Source organism: Lathyrus oleraceus, chromosome 3 (genome assembly GCF_024323335.1).
Source record: "Lathyrus oleraceus cultivar Zhongwan6 chromosome 3, CAAS_Psat_ZW6_1.0, whole genome shotgun sequence".
NCBI classification, from domain to species: Eukaryota; Viridiplantae; Streptophyta; class Magnoliopsida; order Fabales; family Fabaceae; genus Lathyrus; species Lathyrus oleraceus.
The window spans coordinates 432430402-432441375 of record NC_066581.1 but is presented as its reverse complement, the minus strand read 5'-3'; positions in this window follow the sequence as shown (position 1 = coordinate 432441375).

Sequence of the window (10974 nt, the reverse complement as noted above, 5' to 3'; positions counted from 1 at the left end):
TCATACCATGTCTTGTTCATGTTCTTGATTTTATTTTCCATGCTTATGCTATGCCAATTGAGCTGGATTTTTGCATGTGGATACTTATGGATGTCTCGTTTGCTAGTGATTTTTCCTGGAATTTTTGAATGCATTTTTCTATTTGTTTGAGAATTCTCCCTCTGTTTGACCAATTGTTGACATTTTGAGAGTCATGATATCATATGATTTGTGAAATTCTCATGCATTATTGTATGGATTTGAAATTTGGCATGTGTATTATAGACATCTTGAAGGTTGCAATGGCTTTGATTGCATTCATTTATCATGTTTGATTCCTGTTTTATGATTGCTTGAAGTTGATGCTTGATTTGTGGTCTTGTATGAGCTTGTATGAACATGCTTTGACTTGTTGATTTTAATTGACTGGCTTCCCTTTATTCAAATGCCATGAAATTTGGTGTGTTGCTCATTCAATGTTTTCTGGTTAAGCATGATTTTTCCTGGAATTTATTGAGCCATTTTGGCATTGATATGCTTGTGTTCATTCTGTTTACATCATTGAGTTCCCAACTTGCCTAGTTTGACATGATTTGCTTATGAAATGCAATTGATGAATAGTTTTGATATGGGACCAACTGGAATTTGTTCTTATTTGATAAATCTTGATTTTGATCAAGTTTCATGTTCTGTTTTAAATTTTTTCTCCTCTTTTGACCCTAGGCTTTGGCCTAAGGGTTTACTTCTCACATTTGAATTTGTTTTCAGGTTAAAGAAGCAATTGCTTTAAGGAGATTAATTCAAGTTGATTGAGTTTGGTTTAGTTGATTGTGATGAACTAAATTGGTTTGTTTTGTAGGATGCTAATTCATTTGGTTTGAGTTTGTGCTTTGCACATGTGATTGGTTGTGTTGACTGTTGGTTCTTATCTTGTCTGTTTTGACTTTGTGATTGGTATACTGATTATATTTGATTGATTTCATGTACCATAGTTGCTTTAGTTCCTTTGAGAACTTGCTATTGCTTTGCTTTGCTTAAGCATTAAGGTAGACTCTCTTGTCTCCATGTAGTCTGGAAGACCTGGCTCGTTACTTAGCCAGGCAACTGTCTGAAGTCCTCCTTAAGAGGCAATGTTTGTGATTGTTTAACTTTGTCCCCAAGCAGGAAAAGACCTCATATGAGGCAATTGGTAGACAAAAGAGATATGTAGCCTATATCCTACTATTCTGTGAGTCATTCACCTTGCTCACACCATATGTGTTGATGCATAGTGAGTAAAAACCCAAGATCTATCGAGTCCTTAACTTGTGGAGAGAGTTCCAGCTTTCTGAACTCCCACACCTTCTGATATTCAATGCTCTCCCTGACCAGGGATAAGAGTGATGAGGCACACCCCTCATATCCTTTCATCTGCTTCACCTTGGCTCTCAATGTCAAGGTTAAGAGCACCATTTACCCTATTCCAGTTGACTTTTTAGTCTAAGCCTTTGATTGAGCCTAATTGTTTGGTTATAGTGGGTGCTAAATGACTTTGTTTGATTGATTGCTTGGTGCATTTGTACATGTTTGCTTGATTGCCTTTGTGCATTTATCATCATAAATTGTTCATTGTTGCATGATCATCATTTCATACTCTTGTGGTTCGTTTGGTTTACCCATTGAGGACAACTGTAAGTCCACTCATTGGCCATTGTTCCTATGATTTGGAAGGGATAGAGTGTAAGACCATTTCACTTGGTCACTCATGTCCATTGCTTAAATGCTTGTTTGTTTGTTGTATGTGAGGATGCAATTGTAAGACCATGTTGTTGGCATTTGTACTCCCATGATCATCCTTTGGAGGTTGGTATAAGTCCAGACAGATTGGCATCTGACATCCATGTTTTGTTTTCTTTAGGAGATTGGTGTAAATCCATTTATTGGTATCCGATATCCGCTTTTGCTTTTGTGAGATTGGAGTAAGACCATTTATTGGCTTCCGGTATCATTGTTGTGTTTTAGGAGATTGGTGTAAATCCACTTATTGGTATCCGGTATCCGCTTTTGTTTGTGAGATTGGTATAAGTCCATTGATGGCATCCGGTATCACCTTGCTTTTATTTGCTTACTTGCTTTGTTGCCTCATTCCTAAGGACACATTTGAATCATCTTCTATATGATTTCAAGAGGTGAACCTTTCTAGGAAGTTTTACACTCCACCATTCATACCCTCTTTGTCCTAAACCTTTTCACATGTTGTTAATTCAAAAAACTTTGACTTGTTGTGCAAACATCTTCATGTCCTTTCAAATTAGAAACCTGGACCATAAGTCCTTGACTTTTCAAATTTCCCATTTCATAACACTTCTTTGAATCAATCTTAATCATACCTTGACCATATTTTGTGAATACTCATAATCAATTAACTACACCCATTCAAATGTTTTGTGGCTTTGTCCATTGTTAACATGTTTTCACACATTAGCCATAGGTTTCAATTACCATAGCGGTTGATGTAAATCTTACCTTATCCTTAGTGAGTCGATTGTAAGACTTCCGTACTGAAAACAGGGTTAACCCCTCTAGTACGTCGAAGCCGTCCTCGCATGGTGGATTGTTGAATTCAGGTTGAGTTTTCTCCCATTGGTAATGAAAAGCCTTAGTGCTTGTGTTTTAAAATGAACTCACTAATTTTTGGAAATCTTTTAGCCGAACTACGGTGTTTTGATCCTTACCTTTGATGGGAGGTACGTAGGCAACGGGTTCATCCGTTCAAACACAAAAATAACTAACTTGTACATTCTTTTCTCATCATCCCATTCATGTTTGCACAATATGTCATAAACAAATAAATATTTTTATACAACAAGTGTGAAAAGGGCTCCCTAGGAGTACCTAGGACGTGATGGGTGCCTAACACCTTCCCATTGCGTAATTTACCCCTTACCCAGACTCTCTGATCTTTTTATTGGTTTTCTACGTGTAAAACTTCTTAGGTTTTTGTTCGCTTTTTAACCAGTCCTTAGGATAAATAAAAGTGCGGTGGCGACTCGATTCATTGTATACTTTGCTTATGGTTTAATCAATAAATCATATAGCGACGAATACACCGCTATAGAAAAGTGGCGACTTTGCTGGGGACGACATTAGACCTTCCCTGGTGGTATTGCCTACTTTTCACCCTTGTTGTATGATATTTGTTTATGTGTTATTTGACATATTTTTGTACAATTTGGGATAACTGTATTGATTGTAATGTTTGAATTGCTTGATATACAATTGCTGTTTGCTTTGGTGATCTCTGTGAGATGAGTTCTATACCCGAACTCGAGTGCACTCTAGGATAGGAGAATGGCGTAGTCTCGTTGACTGGTGTGGAGTATTCCTTAGCCAGTTGACTTGCGAGTCCATTCACTTGGTGGAGGTCATGTTGGATTAATAATGTCACACAAGTTATTTGTGGTTAGGCATTATTCTTTCAATCATGTGCCTTAGAAGCCAAGGACCGTAGTTTACCAAGCCCATCTTGGCCTATTTTTAGGACGTAGTGCGGAGGTCGTTCAGATGTAAGATCTGATGCGATTGTTACGCGATACTACACTCATAAGAGTCTCTCTTGAGAATATTTTTGGAATACGAGTATTCGTTCCTCCGATAATATCCGAGAGATGCGACGATGATTGTGGGAACCTCTGGTAGAACATGTCTGGCAGGTTTAAACCCTAGTACACTCCCATTGGGTGGTTCTTAACCGAGACTCCATGCTCGTGACTCTCAGCAAACCCGTGATTCGTGGTTGAGTCGTTCAAACATCGTTAATATCAATGGAACTTGGGCGTCGATAAGGTGTAAACCATAATCCGCCAAAATGGATGATTGATATTAAGGATGTTAGAGCCGGTTCATGTACCGTTAATATCAATGGAACTTGGGTGTCGATAAGGTGAAAACCTAAATCCACCAAAATGGATGATTGATATTAGGGATACAATGAGCTTTCCCATGACCTTTGTTTGGTGTGACTTGCTTGATCCTTGAGTGTGATTGTTGCATTCATGCATTCATGCATTCATCTGCATTTCATGTCATCAGAAGAAGAGAAAATTTTCAAGGAACTTAAAAGGGCTTATTTGCAAAATTTTCAGACATGGAAAGACCAAAAAGGCATACAAAGAAGTACAGCTTTAGACAGCCTGATGTAAAAGAGTTAAGGAATCTGACATCTTATGTATTAGATCCCTTGGGTCTCAAAGCTCGCTATGGGAAGCTTCTGCCTCTGTTGACTACTCAGGTTGATGAGGGCTTGATGAGCACTCTGGCTCAGTTTTATGATCCTCTGTATCACTGCTTCTCATTTCCGGACTTCCAGTTGCTACCTACTTTGGAGGAGTATTCTCATCTTATTGGGATCCCGATTCTAGATCAGGTGCCGTTCAGTGGCTTAGAGAGTATTCCGACTGCTCGAGAGATTGCAGATTTGTTGCACATAGATGAAGCTTTGATTAAAGCTAACCTGACTACCAAAGGTGGAATTCAGGGTTTTCCTTCCGAGTTCCTCGTCGCCCAAGCTACCATCTATGGGAAGGCCATGAGTGAGGATGCCTTTGAGGCTTTGTTTGTGCTGCTCATCTATGGATTGGTGTTGTTTCCCAACTTCGACAAATTTGTGGACATGAACGCCATTAGGATCTTCTCAGTTCTTAATCCTGTTCCGACTTTGTTGGGTGATGCCTATGTCTCTTTGCATCTGAGGAATGCAAAGGGCGGAGGAGTTATTGTTTGTTGTCTATCTTTGCTGTACAAGTGGTTTATTTCGCACTTGCCGCAGACTCTTGCCTTCAAGGAGAACAAGGGATGTCTACGGTGGTCTCAGAGACTCATGTCTCTCACTAATGATGATATCTCTTGGTATGATCGCGTGTATGATACCGTCCAGATTATTGACTATTGTGGTGAATTCCCTAATGTGCCTCTTCTTGGTACATGTGGTGGGATCAGCTACAATCCCATTCTCGCACGTCGTCAGCTTGGGTTCCCCCTAAAGGATAAACCTCATAACATTCTGTTAGAAGGTGTATTCTTTCAGGAGGGTAAAGATCCCCAAGGCCTGAAAGCCAGATTTGTCCGCGCTTGGCGCAAGATCTGCAAGAAGAGTAGGAATGAGCTAGGTCCGAAAAATTGTATTGCTTTGGAGCCCTATACCTCTTGGGTCAAACAGAGAGTTGTCGTGTACTTGATGCCATATGATCATCCGAGACCTACACCATTGGATGTGGCTGGGCCTTCAACCCTCCCTACCCAACGTGTAGAGGAGTTGAGAGAAGAAGACCTTTCACGTGCTTGGATCCGTGAAAGAGAAGGATTGCTTCAGCAGCTTAAGGAGAAGGACGCTCTAATTGAGTTTCTCGAGCATCGGGTGATCGACGATCCCAATGATACTTGGACTTCTCTGCTTCCTCAGTCTTCCAAATTCTGGAAGAGGAAGTATGATCGACTGGCTAAGGAGAAAGCAGATATGGAAGCTGCCTATGAGAGAGAGATCAAGAAGTTGTGTGCTTCTCGTCTTCCAGCATCCCGAGCTATTAGGGATCCATAGGATGTTATTTTCCTTTTCTCCTTGTAATTGAATCAAAAATGATGTACTCCTTTGTCTCGATTATATTGAATAAGATATTTTCCATAATTAAGTTAAATGCTTTAAAAATTCAAAATTGAAAATAATACCCTAAAGGTTCCTTGAAAATAAGTAAAGCATATGCACAAGCATTACATGCATCATTTTGCATAAGCAGGTACCTTGTTTCTGGTCTTCTTGCCCTAACTCTGTGCTCTTCATTTATTTTGAAGACAAGCTGACTCACCGGTACTATACTCGAGCCAATTCTGCAAGAGTTATGGATCAGCTAGAGCAAGAGAACCGTGAATTAAAGGAAGAGGTCGCCAGACTTGGCGCTTTGATGGAGCAACTTCTTGCTGCTCAGAATCAGCCTGCTCAACCGCCTGCTACTCCTGTTCAGAGGACAGTTGTCTCAGAGATTGTGGCTTCAACAGTGCCAGTCAATGCTCATTATATGCCCAATGCTATGCCAGCCGGGTTCCCTTGGGGAATGCCTCCAGGTTTCATGCCGGATATTCCTGCTCCAACCTTTGCTCACATGCCGGCATCTAGCCCGGTCCCTGTTGCTGCTCCTCCTGTCGTGCATACCATGCCGAGGGTAGACGACACCATCTATCATTCCGAGCCGTCTGAGGGCCCGGACGTTAATGAGAAGATGGAAGCAATGAATGACCAATTCCTTGAGCTGAGGAAGGAATTGAAGACCCTCAGAGGTAAAGATTTGTTCGGCAAGTCTCCTGCCGAGTTGTGCCTTGTTCCCGGAGTGAAGATACCGATTAAATTCAAAGTGCCTGACTTTGAAAAATATAAAGGGAACACCTGCCCTCTTGCTCACCTGGTCATGTACGCCAGGAAGATGTCAACCCAAACTGATAATGATCAGCTTCTAATCCATTATTTTCAAGACAGCCTGTTCGGTGCTGCGCTCAGATGGTACATGAGTTTGGACAGCGCTAATATCCGATCCTTCAACGATCTTGGCGAAGCCTTCGTCAAGCAATATAAGTACAACGTTGATATGGCTCCTGACCGTGATCAGCTCAGGGCCATGTCTCAGAAGGATAAGGAGACATTCAAGGAGTACGCCCAGAGGTGGCGAGAGCTGGCTGCTCAAATTACTCCACCGCTGGAAGAGAAAGAGATGACTAAGATCTTCTTAAAGACTCTTAGCTCATTCTATTACAAGCGGATGGTTGCAAGTGCTCCCTCTGATTTCACCGAGATGGTGAACATGGGGATGCGACTTGAAGAAGGTGTCCGTGAAGGACGTTTAGCAAAAGATGAGAGCTCTTCTTCTAAACGGTATGGGGCGTTTAAGAAGAAGGATGGAGAGGCACATGTTGTGCAATCCCAGGCCAAATCCAAGAGACCCTCTGTTCAGAGGAAGTCAGCACGGCATAACAACAATCAGCACCAGGTGGCTAGTATAGCACCTGTATTCAGAGACAGTGCTCCATATCAGCAACCGCAGCAATATCAGCAGCAGCAACACAATCAGCAACAATCTTCTCAACAGTATCGTCAACAACAATCTCGTCCACAGCAGCAGGCCTACCAACCTCGTGGTAGCACCAGTAATCAAGCCAACATGAACTATGATAGGAAGAAGATCAGTTTCGATCCAATTCCTATGTCGTATGCAGAGTTGTATCCCTCTCTAATAGAGCGGAAGCTGATTACTCCAAGAGATCCTCCGGCTATACCGGTCTACCCTCAGTGGTGGTATAAGCCTGACCTGCACTGTGTCTATCATTCTGGTGCTCCGGGCCATGATGTAGAGAGCTGTTTTCAGCTGAAAACCAAAGTGCAAGATCTGATGCGATGTGGTATTCTGAGTTTTGAAGATTCAGGCCCGAATGTTACCAAGAACCCATTGCCCGCGCATGGGAAATCTGTTAATATGGTCCAGGGGTGCCCTGGGAAGTACAAAGTCAAATATGTAAGCCATATTAGACAGTCGCTGGTCGAATTACATCGGTTGCTGTGTTAATACAGCCACATGGAGCATGACCACGACAAATGCCGCATCTGCTCGGTCAACCGTTTGGGTTGCAATCAGGTACGAAGAGAACTTCAAGAATTGCTGGATGAAGGTATCATTGAGATCCTCCAGAATCGCAATGTTGATGAGGATGAACCGGAGGTGAATGTTATTTCACCAGTGTTCAAGTTGCCCGAGCCTGTTGTTATCCGCTATGATAGCAGCAAGCCGAAGGTCTCTCCTTCCCTAACAATCAAGCCTGCAGGCCCTGTGCCTTATTCTTCAAATAGAGCTGTGCCATTCAGATACAACCCTGTTGCTGTGCAAGATGGGGTAGAAGTGCCTTTGCCTTCAACGTCTGTAACCAACATTGCTGATGTGAGCGGGTTGACCCGTAGTGGTCGCGTGTTTTCTGCACCTCCCAAGGCTCCTGTTGCTTCTGATACCGTTGAGCGTCCAGTTGGGACAGCTGTTAACGTTCAGAACCCGACACCTGTTGCCAAACCCTCCTCCTCTGTACAAAAGGCTCCTACTTCTTCAGTTGGCCCGAGTGGCATTATGAATGAAGAATCTGATGAGATGCTGAAGCTCATCAAAAAGAGTGAGTACAATGTTGTAGACCAGCTTCTACAAACGCCATCCAAAATTTCCGTTTTATCTCTGCTGCTGAATTCAGAACCCCATAGGGAGGCTCTGCAGAAGGTTTTGGATTTGGCGTATGTTGATCACGACGTCACGATCGAGCAATTTGACAGTATCGTTGCAAACATTACCGCTTGCAACACTTTGAGTTTTTGTGACGCTGATCTCCCTGAGGAGGGAAGAGACCACAACATGGCTCTACACATCTCCCTGAATTGCAAATCGGATGCCATGTCCAATGTACTGGTGGACACTGGATCGTCTCTTAATGTATTGCCAAAAACCACACTCTCCAAGTTGTCATATCAAGGTCCTCCTATGAGGCAGAGTGGTGTTGTTGTGAAGGCATTTCATGGGTCGCGCAAAATTGTGATTGGGGAAGTTGATCTCCCAATCAAAATTGGACCAAGTGATTTCCAGGTTACCTTCCAGGTAATGGATATCCACCCATCATACAGCTGTCTCTTAGGCAGACCATGGATTCACAAGGCTGGCGCCGTGACATCCACCCTACACCAGAAGCTGAAATTTGTCAAGAACAAGAAACTGGTTGTGGTAGGGGGAGAAAAGGCTCTCCTGGTTAGCCACTTGTCTTCTTTCTCATATATTGACGTTGAGGATGAAGTTGGAACGTCGTTCCAAGCTTTATCTATTGATGAACCAATTGAGAAGAAGTCTCCTTCATTTTCTTCCTACAAAGATGCAAAATTGACCATCGAGTGTGGTGCAGTTGCTGGTTTAGGGAAGGTGATTGAGCTTGAAGACAATAGATCTCGGGCTGGCATTGGCTACTGTTCTGGGGCGTATAATGAGCAAGGTCTGTTCAAGAGTGGAGGATTCATCCATGACGATCAACCTGAGGAAGAAGCTACTGCTATCTTGGAAGAGGATGCAGAGGATCTGAACAATTTCATCATTCCTGGTGGTGTCTGCCACAATTGGGTCGCTGTAGATGTTCCTACAGTCATCCATAGATCAGAGTAATTGTTCACTTTGTTCAAAACCCTTCTCCCATGCCAAAAGGAGAAGTGATGACATTGTTGGCAGCATTTAATACAATGATGTTTCATTCAACTAATGCATTGTTCAACATTTGTTTTTCCATTTGTTTTCACTTTTTGCTTTTTGCACGAAATCAGTGATCACAAAAAACCCATAAAAACAAGAATAAAAGCAAACATTTTTCATCTGCATAATGATTTGCTTGTTTAAATTCTAAAGTTTTTCATTAACCAAAATCATTATGCAGGTTGATCCTAAAACCCATTGAACATAATGATCCAACGCCATCTCCCAATTTTGAATTCCCTGTATTCGAGGCAGAGGAAGATGATGTTGAAGAAATTCCTGATGAGATTTCCCGTCTCCTTGAGCACGAGAAGAAGATCATTCAGCCGCACCTTGAAGATTTGGAAACCGTCAACTTGGGGTCTGAGGATTGTACTCGTCTGGTGAAGATTGGGGCACTTCTTGAAGAGTCTGTCAAGAAGAGATTGATTGAGTTGCTACGAGAATATTCCGATATCTTTGCTTGGTCATATGAAGACATGTCGGGTCTAGATACAGATATTGTGCAACATTTCCTGCCTTTGAAGCCTGAGTGTATGCCTGTGAAGCAGAAGCTCAAAAGAACTCATCCTGATATGGCAGTGAAGATCAAAGAGGAAGTTCAGAAGCAAATTGATGTGGGGTTTCTGGTGACTTATACATACCCTCAATGGGTGGCCAATATCGTGCCTGTTCCTAAGAAGGACGGAAAAGTCCGTATGTGCGTTGATTACAGAGATTTGAATAGAGCTAGTCCGAAAGATGATTTTCCTCTACCACACATTGATATGTTGGTAGATAATACAGCTAAATTCAAAGTCTTTTCCTTTATGGACGGATTTTCCGGATATAATCAAATCAAAATGGAACCCGAAGATATGGAGAAGACAACATTCATCACACCTTGGGGAACATTCTGTTATCGAGTGATGCCCTTCGGTCTGAAGAACGCCGGAGCCACGTATCAACGAGCTATGACTACCTTGTTTCATGATATGATGCACAAGGAGATAGAGGTCTATGTTGATGATATGATTGCTAAGTCCCGAACGGAAGTTGAACATGTTGAGCATTTGTTGAAGCTTTTTCAGCGTCTGAGGAAGTTCAGACTTCGCCTGAATCCGAAGAAATGTACATTTGGAGTCCGTTCCGGCAAGTTGTTGGGTTTCGTTATAAGCGAAAGAGGTATTGAAGTTGATCCTGCCAAGGTCAAAGCAATACAAGAGATGCCTGCACCCAAAACTGAAAAGCAAGTCCGAGGTTTTCTTGGCCGCTTGAACTACATTTCCAGGTTTATATCCCACATGACTGCCACATGTGCGCCGATATTCAAGCTCCTCCGGAAAGATCAGTCTCAGGATTGGACCGAGGATTGCCAGAAAGCTTTCGACAGTATAAAAGAGTATCTGTCTGAACCTCCAGATATTGTCTCCGCCGGTGGAAGGAAGACCTCTGATCATGTATTTGACTGTTCTTGAAGACTCGATGGGTTGTGTACTCGGTCAACAAGATGAATCAGGGAAGAAAGAATCTGCTATCTACTACCTCAGTAAGAAGTTTACTGATTGTGAGTCTCGGTACTCCATCCTTGAGAAGACGTGTTGTGCTTTAGCTTGGGCTACTAAGCGTTTGCGCCAGTACATGATAAATCATACAACTTGGTTGATATCCAGAATGGATCCAATTAAGTATATCTTCGAGAAGCCTGCTTTAACCGGGAGGATTGCCC